The sequence below is a fragment of the Ambystoma mexicanum genome, chromosome 2p (assembly GCF_040938575.1).
Source record: "Ambystoma mexicanum isolate Mex_15411 chromosome 2p, UKY_AmexF1_1, whole genome shotgun sequence".
Lineage (NCBI taxonomy): Eukaryota > Metazoa > Chordata > Amphibia > Caudata > Ambystomatidae > Ambystoma > Ambystoma mexicanum.
In genome coordinates this window covers 899,263,066-899,288,262 of record NC_090923.1, presented here as the reverse complement: position 1 = coordinate 899,288,262, position 25,197 = coordinate 899,263,066, and the positions used below count along the sequence as shown (strand labels likewise).

Below are 25,197 nucleotides of genomic sequence, written 5' to 3'. Positions count from 1 at the left end.
ACTAAGTTCCCTCGATTTAGTGCACACAACTACAAACACCCCCACTTCCCAGGTCACAAACCAACCTGTAAGCTCCCTCATTTCAATTCTCACCTCTAGCCAGCATGGCCTCACCCCCAATAAACTCCCACAATTGCAAAGCACTGCACTAAAATACACTCTTCCAGCAGCCTACACAGAATCTGTTAAAGGTCTACCCGCATGACAGACTGCCGCCAGTCACTTCACCGAATATCAATAAGAGCAGCTAACAATTACCCAGTTCATATTATGATTGTAGCAGCTATAAATTGTTGATATTTTAATATAGTATTGCTCTTGTTATAAGATATCTTCAATCAAACATAGGCTCAGAAAGTGTTCAGCATTTTTTTATTCAACAAATTCGGTTTAACAGCATAGCTGTATTCCATAAGAATGAATAGGTTTGAAAAAATACCAACAAATATCATCGATCCTGCATTTCAAAACGCAGAGTCTTCCTTAGGCCTCTTCTGGCATTGCAAATTTTGGTGGCGAGCTTCCTTATCACCCAGCCGTCCATAGTAGGCCAACTGTTAGCCTTGCAGACAGATCTCAAAGATTCTACAAAAAAAGAAAGGATATATGAACCTAAATGGACATCTGAATAGGCATTGTTAAATTCCTTATTGTAGAATACATACCAGATTAATGTTAAAATGTCAATTTACAAATGCATCACTACATTTAAATGCATTTGTACACAAAGGATGAAACGGGCTTAAAGATAGATTTGAACTGAAAATGAATTATGGTTTTCTGTGGCTGCATTCAGAATTTTATGGTCTTTAGTGTAGCTATATTGATTTATATCAGTTAGAAATAGAAGGCATGAGTGAAAATGGGGAAATAGTCTTTCAAACCCTTTGCTAATTAACTACCTCCCCTTTTGCCCATACCATTCTTACACCCCGATACATATCTACCAACAACGCGCACATATCTTGTACCCACACTCACACTCCCATCTGCACAACCTCTGCCACCCACCCGGCTACTCGATAACTTCCTCTATGCAGTTGAAGGGGCCAAAAAGTATTAAAAAAACCAAGAAAAAAAAACATGTTAAAAGAAATACAAATTTGAGATACTCTTCTTAAAAAAGGTAGCATATTTGCATTGGAGTAACAGACTACTTCCTCCCAAGAGTTCACTCTTGTTTTCTTTATCCATCCTACTTTCTTTGCAAATGATATATGGCATTTATAACGCGTCTATACACAAGTGTTCGAAATGCGACGAGGCAGGGGAGGGGGAACAGAGGGAAGACAGACAACTATCTTACTAGGCCAGGTGTCATTCAGATCGCACAAGTGCATGGGAAGGGGAAAAGTGCGAGGGAAAGGGAGAGGGGAAAAGTGCAGTACATGGGAGAGGGGGAAAAAGTGCAGTACATGGGATAATAGAATAAATAAGAAAAATAAAGGCGGGATGATGGCAAGTGCAGGGTAAGAGCAGACATAAGTGCTGGTGGGGGACTGTAGGGATACAGAATACAGTTCCCAGGTGCGGGGGTTGCCAGTGCAGGTGTGTAAATGGCGGGGCCTAGGCCCAAGGTCACAAAGGGTGGCCAGGTAGCCAGTGCAGTTTCAGCCAGGAATTCATCAGGGGATGGGGGGGGGGAGGTTTTGAGGTGCTTCCGGAACTGGAGATGGTTCTCCTCAAGTTTCAGGGAAGCAGGAAGGCTGTTTCAGAAGGAGGCCCCTGCCGAGGAGAGAGATCTACCACCAACTCGTTGCTTGGAGAAGCGACAGACCCTGAGGGAGTTGGAGGCGAATGATCGAAGAGCTCGAGAAGGAAGATTTTTGGGAAGAGAAAGTTGAAGGTATTGCGGCCCCAGGCCCAAGAAGGCCTTGTGGACAATGCAGAGGGTGTTCAACTTAATCCTTGCAGCCACCTCGAGCCAGTGCAGAGATTTCAGTCCTGGAGAGATACGATCCCTGGGCTTGAGGCCAAGGACAAGTCTCGCAGTCCTTCTGGATAAATTGCAGAGGGCGGAGAGTAGAGGCAGGCAGATGTGACTCTCAACCTGTTTGACGGATACCTGCAGCAGGTGCATTAACCCACTACACCATGAAAGGAACCCTAAACTGCGGAAAGGAAAAGACGTCTAGCTGTTTGTGAGCCATTTTTCTTGTTTGGCTCATTTATCTCATACAGAATCACAGCTGCTGATACAGTGGCAGGGCTTTTAACGGGATGAATTTGGGAGCTGCGTCGCCCCTGAAGTTCCCTTCAGGTCAAGCCGAGCACTATGTCAAGAATTGATGTGGTGTTCACGGGCGCCGCATGAGGTTGCTTGCTCCACTCTGGAACAAAGCCCTGACTCGGCTAATGTGTATTATTGGCCAGCAGACTCCATGATTTGACAGACACGGTGAATAGCTCAGTTGGTTGAGCACCTGTGAAAAGAGATTTACGTTCAAACAACTGGCTTGAGCTCCGTTTTAGGATTTCCTTATTCTGAGGTTGATGGTGTGAATGTTATTGAGTTTAGAGACGCCCTCAGCGACACCAATCACTTAAGCGCCGAGAAGCAGGCTAGTTTCTGGTTTGCAAATGTATACACTGGCATGACACGAACATGTGTGTGTTTGTTCAAAAGGGAAGTAACCACGTCCCCCATCTCTGAAACTCCCACCCCTTGCCCCTGGGTGCGTTATTCCTGTCCCCTGGGGGAGGGGGCGCATAGTAGGTATGCTTGCCCTGGTGGAGAATTAAAATAGAAAGCGCTCTCACCACCCAGTAGCAGCTTCATGGCTCCTCTCTCTCCTCGGTGGGTGGTCCAGTCCTTCTGTAACACAGGAGGGGCTGTGGGAGGGAAGGAAAAACAGGTCAAGTGGGCGCACATATCAGCAGAACCAGCTTCGCCCCCTCCAATTCAACCTCACGCCATTATTTTGATCGGCTTTACCTGTTTTGTACATCACAAGGCAAACCTGAGCAAACATGCATAGCGCACAGAAACGGTCTTTTCGAAACAAGGCACAAGTTCCAATGTTGGCAGAAAAAGGATCTGAAAGTGATTTGACAAGGATCACACCGAGTTGAAGTGGAGAAGCTAGGACTAGACTCGGTCTGCTTGGTCCAGAGCCAGCACGCTGGCAGACTGGCCACTGCACCACTTGCCGCCCGCAAAATACACACCCTGATAGAGGCATCTTGCCAGGTTGAACACATCCTACAGAATGCTGTGTTATTGTGGGCACGAGGATGAGTATCTCGGCAGGGGGCACTGAGTCTGGTGGTCAGGAGGGCATGATAATGAGAAGTCTCCCTGGTTTGGAGCCGTCCCTGGACCATGCAGGCAGGCACCTTGCCCCTGACTGCAGGGGCACTTAAGAGCCGCAGCCTGAGAGGGGCAGCTGTCCACGTGCTCTTTAACATTTGAAGAGTTTAACAGTAGCCATCCCCGCTGTCCAGGCTGACACAAATGAAATGCAGCCTTTGAATTTCAGAAGCACCGCATCTGTCCTAGTATACCCGCGCTGCTGGCTAGCACTGGGGCTTCTGCACAGCCCAGAAAACCCCCTCACCAGGCGTGCACCCACCTTTGTGTTTTGTATTTTACCTTTACTAAGCGCAAAATAGGTGCTGTGTATGTACTGAGTAAAGTACGCTGAACCGTGACATCTGTCCGTTTTTAAGGTGATCGAGCCTCGGAAAAAGCACTTCTGCCGATAATATCGAAAACATAACCCTACCAAAAAAATCTGGATTGAAAGTGGATTGCTACTGGATTTCCCCAAACATTTAAATCCTCTTTAAATCCTCTTTAACTCCAGAAACTCCCATTGTACTTGCTCCCCCCTCAAGACACTGCTCATGTCTTCTTCACAATGGGCTATGTCCTGGGGCACGTGAGCACCGGGGGACTGTAATAATGGTGGTGGTGGTGGTGGTGCGCTACACAAATCAACTCATAAACATTCCTATATGATTCTTAACAAATACCCCTTGCATTATTGAAATACACCTTGAGAAGCTACGAGAGATTCAGATGGCCGGCATAGTATCAACTAGTGACTCACAACAACTTACCACCCGATAATACAATTGTTACAGAGTAATCCTTTTTCATAATCGCATCTTTTCCGTCGTGGTCCAGTTCTACAGTATCAAAAAAGGCACGAATCATTGCCACGCAAGTCGTCAGTAATAAACTGCAAATCCTCTCTTCCCAAGCACTGAATGGTATCGGTGGTCTGAAAGACACCCAAATGTTAAATACCCAATGCAAGGCACAAAATAGTTTTCTAAATTTGAAAACAGATATTTAATTTCAACTATTCGCTGTTATAAACTTTATGAAAAATAGCAACTAGTAATGCATGCTATTTGAGCAAGGGGGGAACAAAAACAACAATCTTACTAGGCCCAGTGACATTGAGAATGCGCAAGTGCATGGGAGAGGGAAAGGGGAAAAGTGCATTGAGGGGGCGGGAAGTGTGGAGCAGAGTAGAAACAGATACATTATGCAACAAACAGTGGCAGTGCAGCCAGCAAGTGGCAAGTGCTGGGTTAAGGCAAGTGCTGGGTTAGGGGAGCAGACAGGTTATGCCTGATAAGTGCATGAAGAAAAAGAGGGGGGGGCAACTGTATGGTACCCCAGTGCAAGGGGTGGCCCGCAGGCAGTTTTGGGTGGGTGACAGGTACCAGGACTTGTCTAGAGACCTCATCAGGTGTGACGGGGGAGAGGGAGGAGAGCTTAACCCACTGAGCTATCTTACCGGCTGTAGCAAAATTAGTAATTATATGTCTGAATGTTCTCAAAGTGAGAAAGCAAATTGCACTCTGTAGTGGATACCATTCAACTGATAACTGATTAAACAGCTAAACAGCAGGCCATTTCATCTACAGGTGTGGTGCAAAGCTGGCCACATGTCAAGCCTGCGTGGAGCTACTTTTCAGGCTTCAGTGGTTGGCAAAATAGGGAAAGCAGTGCACTCACATGACATCCCGTAATCTGGGCACTCGTTACCTCATACATGCAAACATCCTGAACCCTTTAGTGCTGCCTGTTACTTTGCAATCCAATCACTCAACTGGTATTACATGAAGATAAAACGGGATTAAAAGATTTAAAAAACACATAGCTGGTGAAATATGCAAAATAATGATGATATGATGCATCTGAGTCAAGTTACACGAAGACGTGTACAGAATCACTCTGGCAGATAGCCATCTCACACACAGTAATGATAGTTTAAAAAAAAAATGGTACACTCAAGATGGAATGTTGTGTGATGAGACAGATGGCAGAAAAAATATTATGCATACAACTTACGAAAAGTTAAATGAGACAGCAGGCATCACTCACAGGGTAAGCTACCAGGAGAGGTAGAGCAATACAGAAGAGACAGGAAGACAGAGAGTAGAAGAGATAGCAGGAGCCACCAGGAGAGACGGGGCAAGACAGCACAGGGAGACAGCGCAGAAGCGACAGCAGGTATCAGAGAGAGAGCAGAGGAGACAGCAGGCCATAGAGGGATAGATACTGAGGGAGAGAGGGGCTGCACGAGAAACCTTGTAGAGACAGCAGAAAGAGAAAGAAGGAGAAAGAGAGAGAGACCGACAATTGCCAGAAAGAGAGCCAGCAGGGAGACAGCTGGAGGCAGAGAGAGCTAATATGGGAGAAAAGAGAGAGTGTGAGATACACAACCGGAAGAAAAAGCAAGAGGCCGGTGTGTCTGAAGAAGCAGTAACTCACCCTAGCTGCTGACAGTGACACCCGGAGCAAGGTGATCCTCATGAGAAGAGAGGCTGCAGCGGCGTGCCAGAGGGAGCAAGATGGACAGGCAGCAGGGCAATATACAGAAACAGATCAGAGAGACAGGCGAGAGGGAGCGCAGGATACACGGCAAGGCTAGCAGGAGGTAGGCTCGAGGCACTCCAGAAGCAGGGACAGAGTGCACATTTCATTAAATTGACTTTGTATAACCACCCAAATTGAACAGGACAAATGGCATTTGCCTTTCATAAAATCAACACACACAAAAAACCAAGACAGGATATTTTCTTCTAATAGTGTTTTTGAAAACATTAAAAGGTGTGCATGTTTTAAACTCCAAGAACCAATATAAATGTTATCTCTAGGACTTGGACTTACAGTACCGGAATGGGACATTTCATCTTTAGTTGTTTATATCATGTTATATAGTGCAGTGCTGAAGTGTCCAGCCTACAAACCTGGCAACTGCGGTTGACAGGCACTCAAACTGAACAATTAGGCGGGGAGTGAGCTGTATTAGAACAAAGGGTTTGTGCCAATTGTGTTGCCTTGCAAGAATCAATCTCACCTCTAAGGGGGGACCTTGCTTTTGTTGCCAAACAATTAAAATGAATAAACCGAAATTTGGTTTTAGTTCAATCCAGGGAAGGATTAATGATATGGAGGTACAAAATAAAGTGCCAGCAAATTGCACATGTATTGTTGATCTCGGCAAAAGATATAAGCCTGTCGTACAACTGCCAAAATGTCTAGTCAGCAGGTCAATCACTCATCTCTTACAGTTTCTAACGAGGTGCCCACGGGAAAATATACCAAGCAGGGGTGGATAGTGGCACTGGTGTTGCAGTAGTTGTTTCAAGGGTACATGAACCAGACATCTAGAGAGCCTGTATTCAAACAAAACAAGCCCCCACCAAAATAATTGGATTATCAATAAATTCCTTATTGAGAAGAACTGTTTAAATGACCTATTTGCCCAAACTTAATTCGTGAACTAGGGAGGAGGCTAACTCGCTTAAAAATACATGTGTGCTTTGGTGGAGACACAGGAAAGGGTGCTTATCATTTATTTGGTCGGATATCGTTGATGTAAAAAGATTACCTGATGTAACCAATCATAACTGAGACATCATAAACATAATTTTGTCCCGTGATTATCTAGCAGAAGGGTTGCTTGCTATAGAGTTCAGAACTGCCACCATTAGGTTCGGCAATACAGCACGAGCGTTTGAATGTGTTGCGGGCAGCTGACACAATTACCTTCTGCGAATTCCAGGACGCTTTGTTTGCTGTGATTTCCAGTTTTGCTTTTTACATCTGGAGATGGGTATAGCATGTAAAAAGCAAAACAGAAATCCACAAGCAACTCTTCAGCTCCATGCACGCTTCGTTACCTACCCGCCCCAGGAAAGCCCAGCCATTCCACGGCGCCTGCCGGGAGCTAGAGCACACAAAGGGTACCTTTGAGCTGGCACGTCTCTCCCTTCTTCGGCTTTCTTCTTCCATTAACCTACAGGTCCCTGACCTGGACTCTAACGAAATCTGCAACTCTGGCCCTACACACTGCAGCGAATACTCTGGATTTTCTGGTCTCGGATCTCTAATTTAGACCCGAGTTCCCTGCCTTCTCTCCTCTTCCCGCTGCCTTCAAAACAACAAATGAGCTCCAAAAGATACACAGTGCTCAGAATGCTTTATAACACCCATTATTCAACTTATAGCCGTAACCCGCTAGACGTATTGAAACGTGCTAAAAACTAGCAAAAACAGCTAGAAAATGTACTTTCCTCGCGTTTTGGTAAATGCTAATTCTGTTGCTTTTCCTGTTTGTACAGTGTACGTGCGTTTGTTCTGTCGAACCTGATGTTTTTAACCACTCGTCTCCCATACAAGGGGGATCAAAATGTACTTTGTTTACAGGCTGAAGGTATACTGCTGAAATCTTCAATGCATTATCAGCTTTCCTTACTGTTCGGGAACGTGTATTTGCCATCTGTTAATCCAGTCACCATGTGTGCCTTCTAGTTTACAGGCTTCACTCCCCTGATGATCCCGTTCTCTCCAAAGTAGGCTAATCCAGTTGCTCCTCCTCAGAGGCGTTCTTCTTTTCTTTTACTCTTCCCTGCAGTTTCGCGTTGCAAGTGCTCGCTTCCCAGCTCTGGTTTGGACGCGTGTTCGCTGCCTTCTCTCCACTTCCCGAGGCCTTCAAAACAACAAATGAGCTCAATAAGATACACAGTGCTCAGAATGCTTTATAACACCTATTATTCAACTTATAGCCGTAACCCGCTAGACGTATTGAAGCGTGCTAAAAACTAGCAAAACCAGCGAGAAAATGTACTTTCCTCGCGTTTTGGTAAATGCTAATTCTGTTTCGTTTCCTGTTTGTAGTGTCCGTGCGTTAGTTCAGTTGAACCTGATGTTTTTAACCACTCGTCTCCCATACAAGGAGGATCAAAATGTACTTTGTTTACAGGCTGAAGGTATACTGCTGAAATCTTCAATGCATTATCAGCTTTCCTTACTGTTCTGGAACGTGTATTTGCCATCTGTTAATCCAGTCGTCCCTTCTAGTTTACAAGCTGCACTTTATGAGCTCATTTGTTGATTTGAAGGCAGCCGGAAGAGGAGAGAAGGCAGGGAAAACGCGTCTAAATCAGAGCTGGGAAGCGAGCACTTCACGCGAGACTACAGTGAACTGGAAAAGAAAGAATGCCTCTGAGGAGGAACAGCGTCTAAATCAGAGAGCTGGGAAGCGAGTACTTGCAACGCGAAACTGCAGGGAACAGGAAAAGAAAGAACGCCTCTGAGGAGGAGCAACTGGATAGCCTACTTTGGAGAGAACGGGATCTCCAGGGGAGTGCAGCTTGTAAACTAGAAGGCACACGTCGGTGACTGGATTAAAAGGCCAGCTCATAAATCAAGCTATAGCCTCGTGTGCGGAGAGACACGTGCAATAGCTATGAAATAAACGAGCCTAGAAAGGTGCTCAACACCCCGATCCTTACCTTAAGGCTTGTGATGTTCAGCCGCCGGCCCACGCTCAATTCCTCATCATTCGCCATTGCTGCAATTGTTGCCAGGCCGGAAGTCGGAATGGAAAAACAAGCCGCATGTCCTTCCGAAAAAAGCCCAAAACAAACTAACTCCCATCCAAAAAAGCAGAAAAAGAAAGCACCAGAAACGCTTTGGATGGGTTTCAAAAGTAAGCAACATAGCACAATTTTTCATAAACATATAGAAAACATAGACATACCATATTACAATAAAAAATGACTTAATAAAATGCATTTTATTTTTCTGACACTTGGTATAATCATATCATTTCACCATTCACCAAAATAGCTTGCGCTTTTGCGGTCCGTTGGTGTCTTGCCTTGTGTTGTGCCACATTGCCTAACAACGTGCAACTATTTCATCCAATATAGTGTAAGTAAACGGAAATATGATATTAATGTGAGACAATTATCTATATAATGCCTATAAAAAAGCCAAAAACTCTTGTCTTTGTCAATACGCGTTTTAACAGGACTTCAGCGCAAACATGCAAGCTTCTTATAAATCAAGTGGCTGAAGGCACACTTGGCTAAGACATTTTTTTAAACCAGATTAGCTTTTACAACTCTGATTAAGGCATTACATCTCAGAAGACTGTTTAGAAATTGCACTGGCAGGCGTTTACAGTGTGAAGTTTGATGCTATTGCTTGATAGAGCCGTCACAAAGAAATCCCTGGAGGATGTAATGCAGGATATATATATATGCAGGCTTTAGATTCGAGTACAAATGGACAGAGAGGGGCAATTAGAGAGGTCAAGAGGACGAAGATGAAGTGGGAGATCGGAAGAGTAATAAGGGTTTTGATGGTCAAAAGAGGTAGGGTCTGGGAGTAAGTTAGCAGTTAGAGCGTTAGTATGTGCTCGCAGATGCGCCCTGGGTGCTCACAGAGGCAGTGCCATTACATGCAGATCAGGACGTGTGCCCACAGATAATGATAATGATGTGTTATTTATACGTGTTTCCGGTCAGAAGGAAAAAACAAGCTGCATCTCTTTCTGAAACAAGCCCCTGACTCCCATCAAAATAATCCAAAAAAAGCAAGCACACATAAACGGTGTGGGTGCGTCTCAAAAGAGACAATATCATAAACATAGAGAACACACACACACACACTATGTTACAATAAAAAGAAGGAATTGTAGCTTTTCAGTGGGGATTTAATGTTTCAGCTCCCTCTGGCTGACCATCTATTGTATTGTATTGTTTATTTATATAGCGCCTATACACCAGGAAGTGCTCAAGGAGGGTGGGAACATGGTGAAAAAACAAAAGTCGCTCAGTGCCCTTGAAATTCTGAGACAAGTAAGTGTGTAATATACATTTAACAGTTCAGACACAGCAAATAGGCCTGACGGCGATTCTGCAGTTTTACCAGTGCAATTAAGGGGAGAAGAAAAAAACTTGCTTTGTTATGAGCAGCACAGTTAAATGAAATCCTCTTTATTAACCAGCTGCATGCCTCCATCAAACAATGACTAAAAGTAGGTGACCTTATTATCACAAAGGTGATCCCGGCGAGCATGCTTAAGGCAATCGGACCTGGCAAATAACAAGAAGATTAAGATTTATCAATTTGGCATAAAAGAAACCCACTTTTCAAGTTTTGAAATCAAAAAACGACTATTTTTCAGAAAAAAAGAAAGGAATCTCTCCTGAGGAACCACGGCTAAAAGCTGTGGTGAAACACGTGTTGGCAGAATAAAAGTGTTTTCATGTAAACTTAGATGACTGGAATGTATGAAAATAATACATGAAAAATAAAACCATTCATGATTTAAATAACTAAGAGTCTAAAGTATCACATCTGGTGCAGGAGTCGCACAAATCACAAGTGACAACATATGAGGAAAAATATCACAAAGGTTATGTTTGTCAGCTTGCTTTATCATGTGATTTGCATACTTTTTAAGTCATCTCCATCAAAACCCAACCATGTCCACAAATTGCAGATGGGTAGATATGTGGTTAAGTACTTCAATTGCAAGACTGGACTCCAGTCCTGATTTCGCCACTTGCCTAAAACGTCTTATCATGGGAAAATCATTTAGATCTTGCTGTTTCTAGGCTGACAAAATTTGAGGTACCTGGGAGTGAATTATTTTGTAGGGAACACAATTCTAAAAAGGCCTCAATCATGGTATTGCTCAAATGTTTCCTTGCCTCCCATATGGTCCTGATATCTCCCTTTCCAGTGCAGGGAACCACACAAGTGAAAATTCTGGGTTCAGACTACTCTCCTCCTGGGCTTCACCAGTGGCTCTCCTGATATACCACACTTGGCATTTAACACAAGCAAATCGATCACCCAGACCCACCACACAACCTCATGGGCCGGGAGGATAGCTCAGAGGCAAAATTCTCTATATACATATATTATGCCACCACCACCAATCTCACCACAGCAGCTCACTTAGGCAACCCAAACACCCTACCTCACCACAGCAGCTGACCCCATTGCCCCAAGTAGCTACCCCAGTAAAATCAGATTTGCCTAACCTCCAGGACCTCCAGGTGCCCCCTCCCCCCTCCCATCCTCTGGTTTTTCAAGCACTTCTTGAGGTCTCAAATGTAGGCAGGTTTCAAATGTAGGCAGGTCTGCAGTAACTCACCGACCCGTACTTCCCAACATCACCTTGCATTGCTCTGAACGACCCACACCGCCCACCTTGCCAACAGCAACTCCACCACCCAAGCCATATGCCTCTCAACCTTTCAGAGCCCCAAGGCAGGTGAAAGCAGATGATTTTGTTTTGGACGGGTGAGAGTCCATTGAATTATATGACAGGGACAGGTGAGAGGCTTGGTCACAAGCTTTACCCCTGCCACATTGGGGATTTTGAGGGTGCTGGGTGCCTGCTTTTGACTGGGATGGCAAAGGATTCTCACCCAGGGGGTGCATGCTATGTTAAGGCCTGTGGCTTCTATTTTTGCCCAACATAGTCTCAAGCTTTACCCTTGCCACATTGGGGATTTTGAGGTTGCTGGATGCCTTTTTAAAACAATTTGGATGGCAAAGGATTTTCACCCGGGGGGTAGGGGGGCATGCTATGTTAAGGCCTGTGGCTTCCATTTTCGCCCAACATAGTCTCAAGCTTTATCTGTGCCACATTGGGGATTTTGAGGGTGCTGGGTGCCTGGTTCTGACTGGGATGGTAAAGGATTCTTACCCAGGAGGTGCATGGTATGTCAAGGCCTGTGGCTTCCATTTTTGCCCAACATAGTCTCAAGCTTTACCCTTGCCACATTGGGGATTTTGAGGGTGCTGGAGGCCTGCTTTTGACTGGGATGGCAAAGGACTCTCACCCAGGGGGTGCATGCTATGTGTAGGCCTGTGGCTTCCAATTGTCGCCCAACATAGTCAAATAGGTGTGCTTAGCAAAGCATTTGAGAATCATTCAGCACAAGGGCAACTAAGCAAAAGCTGACTGACAATCAGTATTAGTCCGCAAATCATCCTACAAACTCTGATGCTCTTAAGAAATCAGTTAGCCATCCCCAAATCATCAAGAACAAACATGTTTCATGGCGATGCTCTTGGAGTATCAGTAGGCCATCCCAGGATCATCCCCAAATCAACAGGGACAAACAAGGTGATGCTCTTGAAGTAATCGGCAGGTCATCCCAGAATCATCCCCAAATCATCAGGGGCAAACAAGGTGATGCTCTTGAAGTAATCAGCAAGTCATCCCAGAATCATCCCCAAATCATCAGAGGCAAACAAGGTGATGCTTTTGAAGTAATCGGCAAGTCATCCTAAAATCATCAGGAACAAAGTTTTCTAAAATACGGATGATCTTGGCATCATCAGCAAGTCATCCTAAGCTCATCTCCAAATCATCACCCACCATTTGGAGACATTTGCTGATGACTTTAACAGCCTGATGACTTCTGATGATGTGGGAATGACTTCTAATGTAGTTCGATGATCATCGGATGACTCCAGGATTATCTCTAAAGTCATCCTTTTAGACCTGGGCAATGTGAAAGGTATGGAGGGCTAAGAAAAGTAACAGTGGATTGTGTTTAACTGATAAAAGGAGTCTAAGGAATGTATGGTTTAATGAGAGTGTGATATGACAACTCACACGCTTTTGGCAGGTGTCACCCGCCTTGTAAAGAGTGGACTCACCCGCCAAGCCTCCTGCAGGCCCATTCATTTCAATGGGCCTCTCACCCGCCAAAAACAAAATCGGGTGTTTTCACCCGCTTTTGCGACTCAAATGGTTGAGAGCTATGGATATGATATAATACATACATGCCAACATTCCGAAGCAGCTGAGAGGGAGATTTCTACAGCGAAATCGGGAGACAATTTCGCCATAGAAATGCACTGGGGAAATAATTATTTTAGGCCGGAGAACGTGAAAAATAGCAGTATTTTTCACTAGAAAATCGTGAGTCTCCCGCCTAAATCGGGAGGGTTGTCATGTATGATAATATGGCATTTTGTAACGTGCCTATACACAAGTGTTTCAAGGCACAATGAGGCAAGGGAGGGGAACAAAGGGAGGATGGACAATGATCCTACTAGGCCAGGTGTCATTCAGATTGCGCAAGTGCGTGGGAAGGGGGCAGGGACAGTGCAATAAATGGGAATAAATAATAATAAGTAAAGTGATGGCCAGCATGTGGGAAGTGCATGGGCAAGTGCAGACATCAGGTGTCAAGAGCTGGAAGGGGGACTGTAGGGATACAGAAACAGTCCCCAAGTGCGGGGTTGCCAGGTGGGCAGTGCAGGTGTGTCATGCTTGGCGGGGGAGGGGCCTGGGCCCGAGATCAGACGGTGTCCATGTAGCCAGTGCAGTTCTGGTTACAGCCAGGAGGTCAGCAGAGGAGAGGAGGAGAAAAAGCAGAAGCAAAGAGAAAGGTTTTGAGGTGCTTCCGGAACCGGAGATGGTTCTCCTCAAGTTTAAGGGAGGCTGTTCCAGAGGGAGGCACCAGCCGAAGAAAGAGATATACTACCAACTTGTTGCTTGGAGAAGTGACTGACCCTGAGGGAGTTGGAGGCGGATGAGCGAAGAGCTCAAAAAGGAAGATATTTGGGAAGAGAGAGTTGAAGGTTTTGAGGCCCCAGTAGGCCTTGTGGACGATGCAAAGGGTTTTGAACCTAATCCTTGCAGCCACGGGTGCCAGTGCAGAGATTTCAGTCCTGGAGAGCTATGATCCCTGGGCTTGAGGCCAAGGACAAGTCTCGCAGTCCTGTTCTGGATAAGTTGCAGAGGGCGGAGAGTAGAAACGGGCAGATTTAGAAAGAGGCTGTTGCAATAGTCCAGCCTAGAGAGAACTGGAGCTCTAGAAAAAGTGAGCTTCTGGGAGAAGGAGAGGAAAGGAAGAATACCTCTGAGGAGGTGCAGCTGGTAGTGACTTCTTAGAGACGTCAGAGATGTGCGGAGAGAAGGCGAGTGTGGAGTCGAAGATGACCCCTAGGTTTTTAGCCTTGCAGGTGGGAGCAGGAAGAGGACCAAGAGAGGCCGGCCAGAGAGCTACAGGAAAGGAGGGAATGGGTGTGCCGATGAGGAGGATCTCAGTCTTACTGGCATTAAGGCAGAGGTAATTGGCGGCGCACCAATCCTGGATAGCAGACAGTCAGAGATGAGGGAAGGAGAGGAGGAGGCCAAGGGTAGCCTGAAAATTAGCTGGGTGTCATCCACATAGCACTGAAAGTTGGGGCAGAGAGCGGCTATGCGGTGGACAACAAGTGCCAGGTATTGGTTGAACAGCCAAGGAGAGAGGTCAGACCGCTGGGGGACTCCACAGGTAAAGAAAAAGATAGCGGAGAGGAAGGACCCAAGTTGGACCTGGGAGGGTCGGTCAGAGAGGAAAGAGGTCAGCCATGCCAGAGCCTGACCAGTGATACCCAGGTTAGCACGGAGACGGTTGAGCAGGATGGCATGGTTGACAGTGTCAAAGGCAGAAGAGAGATCAAGCAGGGTGAGGACGCAAGGGGTGTTAGAGTCAAGGTTGGAGAGCAGGTCTTCACAGATGTCCAGGAGAGCAGTTTCCGTGCTTCTGACAGCTCTTAAGCCAGACTGATGGTCATGACGCATGTAGATGGAACGGACTGGAGTGCACAGAGCGGACTGGAGTGCATGGAATTGTGTGACTTACATAGAATGGTTTGGAGTGCATGGAACGTTTGAAAGAGCATGTAACCCATCATATCACATCACCACACTTACTATCTTCTTTACACCACCATTCAACTAGAACACAGAGATACTATGACACCATTCGGTATAACTGTTTTCATACCAACATCTGCCGCATACTTCCCATCTCTCTAAGTAAACACTGCTGGCTACACACCCCCCAGCCAGGCGTTCTCCTAAGGCCTAACGCAGCCACGATCGGTCTGGATAAATCATGCCAGAACGAACACATACTCCTGATCTCTCAACCACCACACCTACCGCTAAGAAGCAGCTATTACACAATGCCACACCAGCTGCACACATATCCGGTGCTCACACGCACCTTTGACTCTTTCTTCTCTCTCTTCTGACTTGAACTCCAGTTCCCAAGGGCGTTCAACCTACCAGTGCGCGGGCCTTTCCTCCTCGCTCCTGGCCTCAGCCACTCAAATCCTCCTTCCTCTTCTGCCTTTGACACTGTCCTGTGGGTTTGTTGAGAGGGATGGGGCACATTTGTTTGGTTCTGAAGGGTTGGATATGGCATCAGTGTGGGTGGGATGGGGACATCTTGCTATGTGGAGGGAGGATGGGGAATTGTGGTATGGGTCTAGAGGGGGCTTTGGTGGCATCTTGGTGGGGTCTGGCTTGGAGGGTTGGTGGGATCTGGAATGGAGGGGTAGGGGCATCTTGGTGTGCGTCTGAGAGGGAGGTATGGGACATCTTGGTGTGGGTCTGGAGGGAGAATGGGGGCTCATTGGTTGGGGGAGGGATATGGGCATCTTGATGTGTGGAGGGAGGATGGGGCATCATGGTTTGGGTCTAGAGGGAGGGATGGAGCATCTTTGCTTCTGGCTAGCAGGGTTGGTGCTATCTGGGATAGTGGCATCTTGGTGGGTCTGGAATGGAGGGATGGGGCTTTTTTTAGTGGGATCTGAAATGTAGGTATGGGGGCATCTTGATGTGTGAGGAGGTAGGGATGGTGGCACATTTCCTGGGAGGGATGGGGCACATTGGTCTGGAGCTGTGGGATGGGGGCATCTTGATGTTCCAGAAAGAGGATGGGGGCATCATGGTATGGATCGAGGGAGAGGGATGTGGGGCATCTTGGTGGGGTCTGACTTGGAGGGTTGGTGGCATCTTTGTCTGGAATGGATGGATGGGAGCATCTTGGTGGGGTCTGGAGGGAGGGATGAGGGCATCTTGGTGGAGACTGGGGAGGGATGGGGCACATTGATGTGGGTCATCTAGGTGTGAGTGGATGGTCGGATGGTGTGTGGAGGAAGGGATGGGGAAGCATGGTATGGGTATGGATGGTCGCATGGGGCATCTTGGTGGGATCTTGAATGGGTGCATCTTAGTGTGGGTAGGAAGGGTGGCATGGGGCTTCTTGGTGTGTGGCGAGGCCTGGGGCATCTAGGTGGGGACTGGATCGGAGGAACGGGGCATCTTAGTGGGCTCTCGAATGGAGGGATGGGGGGTATCTTGGTGCGTGTCTTGAGGACAGGAGGGTGGCATCATAGTATGGTCTATCCCAATAGATGGGACCTCTTGGTGTGGGTTATACCCCAGGGACATTTTTTAAAACAATGGGTTCAAATGTTCCATTTCAGAGCATACTTTAAAAAAAGTGGACTAAAAAGCTAAATCGTTTGCAATTGGTGCTGTTATAATAGATGTCCAGTAGAAAAAAAAATATCCCAGTGCCATGGGCTCCACCTCCGGGGCAACCGTCCAAAGCTACCAGAGACCCATGACCTGGCCCCTGTCACAATAGCCTCCTGTAAGGGGTCAAGAGTAGGACTCGGACACAGTGGCATTTTAGGTATTGGTTATAAACATTTATTCAACAAAATAAGAAGGTTGGGGGAAATCCTATCTAACCCTAAACTTTTAAGAGGGGTTGCCCTACCTCAACAAAACTAAGGAACGTCTGTGTCCAAACCTTAAACTGACCCAAACACTCTAAACTCATAATGTGCACAAGGGGATTTCTGCGAGCTATACACTTATAGATTTTCCTCAGAATTCCAAAAACAGAAACATTCAAGTTGTAGAAAATAAAGGAATAAAGTTCCACCAGAAAATGGGTCTCCTTTCCCCTAGCTTTCTTCTGGTAATTGAAAGGTTGCTTTATCACAGTTCACAATTGTTTCAAGGGCATGAACCTTGAGCATCATTAAACTGTTTTCTCAAATGTTCTGATTCTTATCCTCTATATTTCCTTTGACTTTAAAGGGGCATGGTTCTCCCCTTTTCCATTGTTATTCTTCCTTATACCCCTGGTATACTCTCCTGCCAGGGTATTTGCCACTTTCTCAACAATCCTCAAAGAAGGGGTAGGATTCTTCCCTTTTTAATATGTTTCTCACAGTTGCACAATTTCACACTTCTGGTTTACTCTCCTGCCATGGTATCACATTAGTTAGTCTCTTTATTTCTCTTTCTTGGATGCGAGTCCCAGACTTGCTTCTTGCCTGGTTCACGAACCTTCCAAGGCCTTTCCATTCTTTAATCACTTTGCCTCTTATCCCTGAAATAATATTTGTCCAATACTGGGTCACTGGCCCTTGCTTAGAACAGTTTGTTTCAATATTCACTCTTCCTTCAAGCATTGGCTCTCTACCCTTTTTTCACTCGCAATCACATTGATTTCTCTTTTGAGGCGTTGGGTCATCTACTGTTTGGTATCGTTTGCAAATGTATTCATTTCTTCAAAGGCTTCTCTTTGTCTCTCACGCTATTTCTGGGACACAGCATACAATTTTAGGCACCCTGATAACCCATATGCTTTTCTTGGGCTTAAAGGTTAGTTTGTGTCTCTCTGTCTTCTTCACTTCGTCTCTCGTGCTGTTTCTCAACAGCATACACTTTCAGGCACCCCAGTAACCCGTCCGCTTTCCCTGGGCTTACTGGGCAGCTTTGGTGTTTCTCGCGTCTGTCTTCTCTCTTCGGGTTTGTTGACTCTGCGTGCGTCTCGTTTGCTGTTAGCCCTCGCTTTGCCTTCCTCTGCTGTGCATGGCTCCCAGTGCTTCAGTCTCAAGAAGGGAGCTTCATTCATTCTGGCTTCTCTGCATACTGTTCGGCGTAGCCTCAATGCTGCTTCTTACAGTTTGCTAATTTCCAGCATTCTGACCAGAGTCAGAACAAGTTACCAAATAACTCAATCTTTGCCTCTCTCTCAATTGTCAGCTGTGGCAGTTTTAATCTTCCCGGGATTGCTGAACAATTTCTATAGACTAGACTGTAGGGTTGGCCTACTGCTTCTGGTCATCTTCATTGCTCCCACCCTCTTCCTCGTCTCAGTATTAAAGGGAGGGGGAAAGGGCAAATACGATGATTGACTGTGAATACCTGGATTTTACATTACAATAAGCCGTATAGGTATGTTGTACATTGTTCTTGTGCTGACCCACACATTTAGGGTGGTCACTCGCCTGGCACTCCTGTGACGTGTGTGGTGCACTCTTGGGACGCATTCTCATTCAGAGGCTTTAACGGTGGGAGGAGTTGGCGAGCCACCTCTGTGAGAAGTAGAAGACTGTCACATCAAAAGGAAAGGTAAGGAAACTTCTTCTCAAGAGTACCTCATGTGGGTAACACCCTTCTGGTGTTTAACCCATGTGGGAGGAGTTTTGTATTGCCTATGCCACCGGCACTACTATACCAGACTATGGTCCTGGAAGAGGATTGCAGCATGTCTTTGCTCAATGCATCTGTGAGTCACCAAGGCGGGAGGAAGACAACTCCACGCAGGCAGACTCCCACAGCAGACCCGTTCTGAGTTATACACATGCGGGAGGGAGCGCACTCCTCTCCATGTGGGCCCATTGTTCAGACCCCAAACTAAGCAGCAGGGGTACGGGAGGAAAGACACTACTAGCTGTCACTGGCATACTTGCCACCGTGCCCGCTACCACTAGCTGGATCTCGGGAGGGGAGGGCATGCCCTTTGCACTGTCAAGGTTGGTCATTGTGCCGGTTTGATTAACAGGAAATGTGGAAAAAAAGACATTCACCTGCCCTGTGCGCACATGGGAGGGCTCACTAGAAGCTTCGGGTGGATCAGGTGTGCGGAGCAACAAACGAGCAAGACTCGCACCCGTCTCCTGTTGGTGGAGTGGCTGGGAGTGGAGCCAGGAGAATCCCCTAATTCTGACAAGATGGCATTGCGCATGCTTGCAAAGAGGATGGGGGGAAAACCATGCAGGACGCATGTTTCAGCCATGGAAGGATGTGCAACCGCCAAGGGGCCAGATTGTCCTCCAGTTTCAGTGCAAGAGAATATTACCGTTCAACAGTACCGGCCACCTCAGCACCTTCCAGCAGGACTCATAAACGGGCCCTGCACGGTTATGAATCATGGGTGTACTGGTCAACGCTAATCGGGAAGCTGTATATGGCAACACCTAGTGGGGGACTACCGCAAATGCCCACAAATCCACCTATAGCTGGCCCTTCCGGGCAGCCAGTCCCCTCTGGACAGCCAGAACCAACTAGGCCATTGGATCCCGAAGAACTGCCCACTGAACTGTCAGACTCTGCTCACCTTGTGGAAGAGGGACGTGAGGACGTGCCTCAGTCAATCCAAGAAAGTTGGGGACATCATGGAGTTCTGGAACTGCTTTAGACTGGGGTTTTGGCTGAGGGCTTCACAAAGAGGCCAGAAAAAACTGGGATCCATCAACAGCTGGACATTCCTGCATAGGCAAAGAAAAACTGGATGAAGCCTTGCAATGTACATCCCATAAATTGGCTGCCCTTTACAGACTAACTCCTTCCAAAACTCTGTATCTGCACCAATCCACTGCCTTACTTGGCTGTTATTCGGTTTTGTTGGTCAGTGCGCCTGCCACCAGTAGTTCATGGTCCGGAAACCCCTCTTACTCTTTCAGGCTAGGGAGTAGAATGCCCTTGACACAGATTGAAAAAAGATCTACCTGAACAGTGCGCTACATCAGAGGCAGGCAAACTCTGACACCATACCCCTAGCATGCAATAATAATCTATGGAGGAGTTTGCATCTGATCAAAATGTAGACTGGGAGCAAAAGTTATTTTCTGGCATTCGGGAGGCTAGTATGGTTACCCCTGCCATTCTGGAGTCAGCCGCCAGGCACGCAGACACCCCAGCGAGAGGAATGTGAGTGGGCCTGGACATTTGCAGAGTTGCCTGTGTCCCGGATTTATAGCACGGCACACTCCTTCCCGGACAATGAACGTGGCTCACAATAAAAATGCTTATTATCTTTAATAAACCACTGATTCCTTTGGGGTAGACCTCCAACCTGTCTCGCACTCACCTTCGCAAACACCTTGTGTCACAATGGACTAGGAACCTGGCTGGTGTGTATCAATAAGATATTTATTATTTAATGGAAAAGGAAAAATATTCAAAATACAATTTTACCACAGAACAATGGGTTCAAAATCCTAACACAGTTCACATGGATCTTTTATGACAAAACAGGAAAAATGGTTTTAAAGCAAAGGATAGCATCAAGGTTAAGCACTCCCCCTGCAACACTCTTCCACCAAACATCAGCTAACTTAATTCCCTTTAAATGGAAGGCAGTGTCAAGGAGTAAGGATAGAAAGAGAAAATCGGATTTGGAATACAGTCCACCACACCAAGATGGGAAGTCAGAACAGAAAATTCCTTCATCGTGAGCCGTGGCAGGCACTCACCATGTGGTGCGCCGCAGGAGCACCGCACCCGATCACCTCCTCCACCACGCTGCTTAGTAGATAAGCCTCTGCTGGGCTTTTCCAGCACGTGTAGTGTTCGTCGCATCCCACCCGTGAAGCAGTTCCATCTACTGTATGATCTGCAGCGATTTCACGTGTAAACCGTTTACACAAATTGCGCCCTCATCCGAGACGCCAATTGTGAAATTTGCACCAGCGTTCTACTTTTTCGCTACGAACAACGCAGTTTAAGATGGCCGCCGTACCTCCTGGATCAGGGCCTCAGAATCAGCTGTGAGTGCCCGCCCACTCTGCATCAGCTTTTCCTTCATCAGCCAACCGAGAGACCGGTAGGCGCTAGCCGGCATCCACTGAAGGCGGACACCAAAGGCGCCTGTCCTGGGCCTGTCCCGTACTTCCCGTCGCCCTCGCCAGAACCCCTGCTCCATCCGTTTTCACCCCGAAACACTGTACAATCATCCAGAGTATCAGACAACAGCAACATGATCGCTCCATGATAAGTTCCCTCTCCCGTAGAGACTATTCATGAGAGCGCCCTGACTCATCGCATAGACTTTTCTCAAAGTGCATATGTCAGTGCTTATAATTCCAACCAAATGCAGCATAATTATATGCTAGATATCGCTAATTGTACTACTGCTACTGTATCACCAAGCATTAATCAATAGTTTCACATAGCCATATGTGCCACCCTGCCTATTCCACATTGATTTTGTCTCATATATTGTTTGCACCTGCCAGTCCATCTAAAGCCTCATAGAGATATCTCACCCGCAGTTGAGCTCTACCTAATGTGCACAACCACAGTCTAACAGTGCCTATCTAGCGTTCTCACTACAGCCTCTCTGTACGTGCTGCGCCTGCATAGAGATGCTTGTTGCACAAAAGAACTACATCTCATAGTAACAACCACTTATTTAGCAACTGTGGTAAAGTAGATCAGTGACAAAAGTTAGCATGCACCTAGGCTGCACCCCATCATGAGATACACACCATTGCCACTTAACCTTAGACATCAACATATGCCTACCCTGCTTTAATCGTCAGATTACCTCCACCAAGGTCCAATCTATTGTCTGCCTACCACGAGGACATCTTGCTATACCTCATAATGCAATAGGACCCCACCCTCCCAGAACCAATACTAACCCTGCTTCCAGCCACTTTAGCAAACAGACCTCTAGCAATCGGGTTCGACTATGCCCCCTCTGTACACCTAATACACGGATCACACCCTCGCACAAGCCATAACTAAATGCCATAAGCCAAAAGTAAATAGATCGCTCATACAGCACAGTTTACCTAAAACACTAGCTATTCTACTAAGTATAACGCTATCATACCTACTACCTTTCTCAATGTCTAATCCTCACCAAACCCCAAATGATAATAGCATAACAGAATCACCACAGCACCAACAAAATACAATACACTCCCATCTCCCCATTACCTATCCAGCCAACTCCCACTGCTCAAGAGGAGCGTTCATACAGCTAGGACCCGGTCTGGCAGGCCTCTATTGCTCAGGCACCACGCACTACCATGCCCTATGCCTTTCCTACCCAACATTCCAGTCTTCAACACAACCGTCTGCACACAAAACTCCTACCACCTTGCCCTCAACAGGTGTAGTCTGACTCTTCAGACTATTGAAGAGGGAAAATCGAGATCAAACCCATGCCCCCTCACCCCAGCCGCATATACAGAAGAACAGCAGGAAGAACAAGGAGCGCACTTATCATTTGAACCAGACCCCAGCGCACCCATGGGTGACAAACATGCTGAAAGACACCACTCCACCAACATTGCAACTTCCATGCTACATTAGAATCAATGCAGCAATACCATAATCTACCAAACACAAGAACCCCTGTTTAAAGGCTGCAGATGCCTATAGTAATTAACATGAACTAATTGCACATTGTAAAGCCATGTTTCAGGAAAATCACAGCCAAGTGCATTTTGCCTCACTGAACACCAGCCGTGCTGACTTCATCAATACTCCTCGCAAACCCAGGAGCAGCCAAGGTGGCAGAGTGAGATAAGATTGCAGACAAACATTTTTTAATTCTCAACAAATACGAGTAAAGCCACGGCAGAGCATCCAGAGCCCAGTGTGTTTTTTTTTTCCTTTTCTTTCTATGGGAACGAAAGACATTTTCGCAAGACTCGCACACCATTTGAAACATAATTGTAACAAGAATGGCTCAGCTCTGGCCAATGAACACTGAGAGCCCAGGGGCGAAAAAACCTGTTTCAGCTAAAAACTGATGGGAACAAGTTCATAATGCAACAAGTTAGAATTAGGTAATTGGGGGGGGTGGCGCAGCTAAACCAACCCACTGACGCAAAAGTCCAATGTCCAATTATCAGGCTCTCTATAAGGGCTACATAGGTAACCTATTACTTAGCAACCAATAACAGGAGGAGATAGGTTTCTGGGAGCTGATCCAATTCTGTGAGGTCAGCCTGCAGTGTGATTACAAAGCTGGCTTGCAAGCCAGCCCCGGGGGAGACGGCGCCTGGACTTTCGATGTGCACGAAGCTCTGCGTGTTTTTTTTTTGTTTTTTGCTGCCCAGGAATAAACGCAGTTTGGAACATGTGGCTGCCTGCTGGGGTCTCTGTTGCATTCCTGTGGGCCAAATGGGAGGTGTTGGGGTCTCCCATAGCTGCTGGCCCCCCACAGCCCTGGTGGGGGTCCAGCTTCTCCCCAACAAGTTGGTGCCCTCTGTGAGGCTCATTGCTCATTGTAAGACATGGGGAGAATGGGCACTACCTGCCTTCCCTGCATTGAACTGCACTCCCTGCCGCCGACTCAAGGAAGCTGTGGGACCCTCGCCTGCACCTGAAGACCACCGGGAAACGCGTAACCGTCTAAAGGCATTGGGGGCCACTTGGAAATACCCCGCTTGAGGGCAGGTGAGAGCCCTGCAGGAGAAGGGGTCCGGTGCAGCGCCTTGAGGGGGTGTCCAGTAGCAGAGCAAGTGCCAGTGCAGCATAGGAAATGTAAGTACAAGTTCAAGCAACCACCAACATGGGCTGTGAGGGGAGGGTGTGATTGTGTTGGGTAACAATGGGCAAATGTTTCAAGTATTATGATGTATTGTTGATCAGTGTTGCAGAAATTTTAAGTTGTTTTGTTTGGGTAGAAATTGGGGGGAGGTATTGTAAATTGGGTGGTGGGAGATTGTACATTGTCGCAAAAATTCAGTGTATTGGTGGTGATCGGCACGTAAATTGTAGTTGGGACTGGAGCAGTTGCAGTGGTCCCTTCTTGTGTTTATGAGCATATTGGGTGGGCTAGTGACTCCCCACGTATAGGACGGAGTGCTGCGCTGGTTGGTCTGGATGGCGATTACATGTACGGGGGTATGGATTTCCTATGAATTGACGTTGTAGGTCAATGAGTAGATGAGGTTCCCTGCTAATTGAGCGTTTTTAGTTCAGTGAGTGGATGATGTTTCCCCACAGGAGGTAGCTAGATTGTTCCCGAGTGCGGAAGATAATTGGCTTGTTAAGCTCCCCTGGTGAGGGGCGTGTCACACACGAGGCGACGCAGTGTGCGCAGTCCAATTATAAGAGTTTTATTGTGGTTTACCTTGTTCCAGTTGAAACGGGAAGACAGCTGTGGGGATTGTGGGGTTTTATTTTGGGATATTTGTGGGGTTGGAAGCAATGGGTTATTGTTCTGTGTATGCACATTTGTCTGTTCATTTGCATTGTGTTTTTAATTTGGTGACGTCACCTTTAGATTGATACATAGGATACTGATTGTTGATGGTGAGGAGATGGTGGTGTGGTTTTGGAAAAGAAGAAGAGGTGACCCAGAGGCGGTGTGTGGAAGACACATGCGCAAGATTGTGGGGGTGTGCCGGAGAAGGCAATGGTTTGGTGAAGATGGGCTGCACGTGGAGTGCACTGGCTAAGGTGCGGAGCCAAGAAGGCTCACAGAAATTGAAAATATGTTCAATTACCTACTAACTTCTGCTCCCTGAACAGCGGACTATTGAAATTTTCAAACTGGGGTGAGGTAAAAGGTATCACACAATAGAGAAATGAAGTAGCACACAGCTACCATGCCAAAATAAGTTAGTAAAACATAGTGTGCAAAGATTCAAAAGTACTGAAGGTAAATAAATAAGACCATGGCTGCCCATAGGCAGCTTCTCCAGAAGCGTGCAACAATCGCTAATGACACACATCCATAGCACTTACACAGGAAAGAAGCTGGGAAAAAGCACCAGGGTACAGTTTAACGGTGTGCACAAAGTGAAGAGAAGTGGCGAGGCATCAGCAGACGCTGAACCAGCACGAGCAGAGGAAAGAGGGGACTCACCCTTCTGCACCTCCGGGAGTGTAATATTTGATAACACAGGTGGCAAGCAAGGAATGAATTGCTTGAGAGAACTGAAAACAGCAGAAGGACAGTTAAACACCAAACACACACACACAATCACAATACACTAAAGGGAACAAACAGGAAGGTGCGGAAAACCCACTAGCAGCACTGGAGGGAGCGAGGGAGGGCTGCAGTGCATGGAAGCAGATT

General features: G+C 46.7%; 1 long non-coding RNA gene across 3 annotated transcripts; it reads right to left on the bottom strand.

Moving 5' to 3' along the window:
- Positions 1-355: 355 nt before the first annotated feature.
- LOC138566883 (uncharacterized) lies at positions 356-9,258 on the bottom strand. 3 transcript variants are annotated; one of them, XR_011302050.1, is made up of 5 exons: positions 8,761-9,258; positions 5,732-5,784; positions 4,063-4,226; positions 2,761-2,832; positions 356-585 (listed from the first exon to the last, which is right to left on the bottom strand). It is a non-coding gene; the product is annotated as an uncharacterized lncRNA (long non-coding RNA). The 3 variants fall into 3 exon arrangements; XR_011302051.1 differs by lacking the exon at positions 5,732-5,784 and having other exon boundaries at positions 8,761-9,125; XR_011302049.1 differs by lacking the exon at positions 8,761-9,258 and having other exon boundaries at positions 5,732-6,054.
- Between the last annotated feature and the right edge of the window lie 15,939 nt (positions 9,259-25,197).